The following is a 5,362-nucleotide window of genomic DNA, read 5'->3' on the forward strand; positions in this document are numbered from 1 at the left end:
GCACATACCTACACCTCCTTATGAAAACATATTCCCACAGCTATAAACCTTTTTTTTAATGGCAACAAGTAAACTAATTGTAACATTCAGTCCCAGTGTAAGACTCTCAAATTACAGGGAATAAAGCTCCTCAAAGCATAGTAACAAGTAAGGTGAAGGCCTGGGCTTCCAACTCTTTTCATACCAGTAATCAGCATTTTAAAGTACTTCAAAACTACTTTAAAAACACATATTGTGCTTAAGTGTTGCTTCAGAAGGTAGACAAAGGAAAGAAGGTAATGCCATACACTCAATTACAATTAAATCATTCTATCTTTTACTAACATCAAGAGATCAACATTTTGGCAAATTACCTCTTCTTTTTAAAAAGCAGGAAAATCTTCTACTAACCATAACCAGACAGACATTCACCATAATGTAGGATTACTCAATGGAGGAACATTATAATTGTAGGAATCTGGGGTTTTGCAGAATTGTTCAGTATCATCATTCATTTTGATGAGTGGCTTGCATGCTGGCAGTTAAAAGGATTCATGAGTTTCTAAGAAGGAGAGCGAGAGAAAGCAAAACTCCAGGTTTGAAGGAATAGCATAAGTAGTATGAGCTGTATGCTGCAGAAAATTTTAAATCCTGGGATTAAGCACACAAATGTGAATCAGCTGTTTCTATTAACACTAGAACGCCAGATTTGCAAACAAACAGCAACTATCTGGTTGTAAATATTCGAGACATCCCTTTGCATGAAGTCAAGTTACAAATCAATTCAAATGAATTTACTCTCATTAGTAAGTGGTAGTCAATGGACCAGGATAACACAGTTAAGCTTTAACTATCTATTTCCTGTCCTGCGTTTAGCCCCCATGACTCATTTCCCGTGCTCTTCCTGTCTGGGTGAACAGATCTCTCTGTCGGCAGGTAACACAACACAATGGAGTGGAGTCTATATGCATGAATATGTGTGTGAAAATATATGTATGAGATAATGTGCATGGGGGTGTGTTCACATGTTATACTGTTCATATGTGAGAGAGTGAATAATGAGGCATGCCCTGCGGTTAACATGGTGTAAGTAGATGTTAACTATGACAGATTGTGCTGCCACTGGTGACCACGGCTGATCAGTCAGATAGCCCTCACCTCTGTGCTCTTCAATTATTTTACAGTCACATAATTGTATGGATGGCAATAAATCTCACATCTCATTCCATTCGCTTGATTTCACTCCTAATGTCGTGGTAGCTCCAGTTTCAATTCGGCCGATACTCTTTTTATGGAAAAACTCCAGCTAATAATGAGTGAACTTTTCAACATCAGCATAGACAATCCAGCAGAACACAATGACTTGAACATCCACTGGTTGTTGTGTGGACTAATTTGAAAGTTGTGCCCCAAAATGGGATATCCAATATTTTAGGAAATAGCAAACTGGATGCCTTATATTACAATACACTACACTTTTGGTAGTTATTTTCTCCACCAAGATGTTTTCATACATGATGAAACAACAAGCAAAAAAGGCCAGATAGGTGTTGAGCAAATCAGCAAACTATGGCGATGCAAGTGTTAATAGATCTAATTTGAAACGTAACCTGTGCGTTATATTATATCCTAAAATTAATTCAGAAATAAGTTTTTACAAAAGGTTTAGGAGGAAAATTGACATTTCCAAAACAGGCCACCATATTTTTCACTGCCAGTTTGAAAACTGTAAAACTAAATAACACCCAGGAAGTGATGTGTTCCTCCAGCCACGTGTAAGATGAGTTGGTGACCAAGAGAAAGAAATTACTGTCAATCATTCGTTGTAAGACCTACTTAAAGTGACATCTGTCCCAAGCATATGTCCAGGGAGACTTGACAGACCATATAAAGGATAAAAATATGGGTTAGGGAGTTGGGAGGCGTAGAAAATTTCTTCTCTTTTTGCATTAAATTTACATGTCATTAAAGTGGCTAATTCCATTTTGTTATGGTTTTTTTCTTCATATAATGTATTGTAACTTTTTCATTTTTAACATAACTAATTTAATGCAGTGCTGGTTTAATTTTAAGGAGCAGTTCAGTGATTTATTATTGCACTTCTCTAAAGTTGGGACTCATAATAGACAGATTTCTTTAAAAATGAAAAGAAAAAAAGAAAACTGCTTCAGCTGAGGTCAATTTCCAGTAGTAAATTTTAGCATGCTAATGTTACCATGCTCACAATGACAATGCTAACATGCGGATGTTTATCAGCTACATTTACCATGTTCAGCATCTTAGTTTAATATATTAGTACTAAACACAAGGAAGCATCATGTGTGTAGGAACATGATTTCCAATTTCTTGGTAATCCATCTGACATTGTCAGGTTATTTTTATTCAAAGCCAAAACTGTCAACTTTTGTTGACTCGTCCCCTGAAGAACATGGACATAAATGTACAACAGAACTTTATGGCAATCCATCCAAAAGTTGTTGAGATTAAGTCTGGACCAAAGTGGTGGATTGACCAACCATCTGACAGTTATTAATACCCCTGCAGCTATGCCACTATCATGGCTAACAAGACATAATTTCAACTAGTTCAACTTCCATTTAAGCTAGTTTTCACATGCTGTGTAGTACTCCCTGTGACTGTTAAGTTTACTTTTATCTATATCACATTTTCATGCAAATTCAATATATTCCCACCATGGAGCTTTTTGGTCAACTTAGTATTTCAAGCATTTCAGTGACTGACCACATTTATAACATACTCATGCTACTACCAGACCAGGAATCCAGCACTGCTATGGTGTTATTACTAGCTACTAGCAGAGCTCTCCATTGTCAGTATCTTCTCTCCAACATGTCAGACATATAAAATATGCCTCTGTCAGCCTAGTGAACTAATTCTTACCCGCGCTATGTAGGCCTGACATACTGCACTGGAACAGGCGGCAGGGTATGCACGCAGCTCACAGCTGCCACCACCACTTAAATGCTGTCACTTAGGTTTTGCTGCAAACCTGCTGATCTGGAAGGCACCGATTGGCACGCACAGGGCCTTTGCACAAAGCTCCACTTTAAGATCTAGACTCTGATCATGACAAATCAATTAAGGTTGTTTAAATAATTTAACAAATAGATGAATTAATGTTTTGGTCAACACAAAACTCCTGTTAGTTTTTGATTCAGTTGCATTACACAAGGTGTTAAAAGATGACATATAAAACACATTCTCTAATAGTTGAGAAATATAAGGAAATTTTGAAATTGTAGTTTGCTTGAGCACATTAACACTGTACAATATTATAGAATATTTCTGTTTTGACAAACAAGAAATCAGCAGTATATGCAAAGACACTGCTGTCTCTCAGAAAATTAACAACAATGTGACATCCAGAATTAATCTTCTCCAGAAAAACAACAACTAAAAACATGTTTAGAGACAGACTGATTTAGCTCCTCATCAAGTTCAGCCATTCTACAAGCAACAAAGAAACACGTGCCCTCATCAAAACCCTTCAAAACTGACAGCTTTGTCAAATATTAATGGCATTGGGGAGAATGGAGAATGGGAAGAGAGAGAACAGACTGGAAGAATAATTGATGAAGGTGTGAAAATAATTGGTTGTAAAGTTGTCTTTCTTAGACTTGTAGCAGTTTTACATTACAGGACACGGGTGAGAGGAGAGAAGAAAACTGACTGTAAGAAACACAGGAAGATGAAGAGCAAGGGGAATATGATGAAAAGAGGGCATAATAAGTGATGTGGTTGGTTTTTGCTTTTTTCACAAGGAAGAGATTTTGTATACATCTAGGTTAAGTTCTTAGTGCCCTAAAGAGACACAAATGTGCTGTGTTATTTTACTTGTCTTATCTAATAAACCACCATGAAAACAAAGCCATTATTGCCCTACTTTGACATGGCACCGCTGACAAAAAGAGTTCACATAACAGTTAGGAAAAGAGGCACTGATCCTGCTAAAATCTTGCTTCTTGTCAAGGATTTAGTTTGATGTGCAATTGTATAATGTCTCCTTTCAAGAATATCCCGAATAAGCCCCAGCTGGTGCCACTCATACTACAACTAATTAAAATCCTACAATGGCTTCTTTCTGGGATGTAAGGAACACCTGCTTCAATTAAGATGGTTTTTGGCATTAAATAAAATCTGTACACTGTAATAAATAAAAAAAACATCACTTCTTGGATGTTCTAGAGAAGGAAACTCTGGAAATAGGTGAACATTCAAGTCACAATAACTGACATCTTGGTGCACTTTCTCCACAAGGAAGGGATAAGTCTCATCAGTGGGCTCTGAGCTTAATCTTTCCTCCCTAAAAGCTGTTCAGTGACCCAAGAAAATCTTGATCCTCAATGCAGTATGTGCATGAAATCCACACCATTACGACTTTAGCTTTTTCAAATGCTGGGACAGTCTCCTCATAGGTTTCACTTTAGTCTGTGCAATTATAGACATTACCCATGCTTGGGACCATTTCTATTTTTAGCTACTTTTGTAGTAAATGTTATAGTTTTATATGGTGGTTACAATGCTGGGATGTTTGACCTACATTATACCATTCTGATACATGCATTATACAGCTTTGTGCTGCCATATCAAATAATAATATAAAGTCAAGATATAAAATCTCACTAAGCACATGCTGATGATCCTGAAATGGCAACATTCATTTTTACATTCAGAGTACTAGAGTCTAACCTAAATATTTCACATTATTGTGAAAAGTAAATCAGTCTGCAGCTTTTTTCCTGTTTGTTGTAGTCACACATATGCAATTGTAACCACAATGGGAACAGCAGATGAGCCATCATTACTATGAATTGTGGCGTTGTTTTTAAAAATATCCCTCCTTATCAACTTCTTACCTCACATTATATATTTAAACGTTGTACCTCTAAGCTGTTAATAATAAATAAGGTAAGCCAATTTTATTTTAGCAAAAAGCTGCTGCCAAGTTTATATAACACCATTTGGTTTGTGCAAAACCTGCTACAGTGACAAGAAAAAGTAGGTGAACCCTGCATTTATGTATAAATTATGATATTAAATTACAATTATGAACAATCAATTTTAACTAATAATGCACAAATCATTGTATTGTTGTATTATATTGAATACATCATTCAAACATTCACATTGAAAAAGCATGTTAACCCCTAGGCTAATGACAAAAACAAACAACAACAAAACTGATTATAGTCAGAAGTCAAACCTGGAGTCCAATAAGAGATTGGAGATGGGGATTAGAGATACTTTAACTAATGAAAAAACCCTCAAACATTTCTTGCTCATAAGAACTATCTGCTGATATGAACCATGCCTCACAAAAAAAGAGATTTCATAAGATTTATAATCAAGAATTGTTGATTTG

This window comes from Scomber japonicus, chromosome 20 (genome assembly GCF_027409825.1).
Source record: "Scomber japonicus isolate fScoJap1 chromosome 20, fScoJap1.pri, whole genome shotgun sequence".
In the NCBI taxonomy this organism is placed as follows: Eukaryota; Metazoa; Chordata; class Actinopteri; order Scombriformes; family Scombridae; genus Scomber; species Scomber japonicus.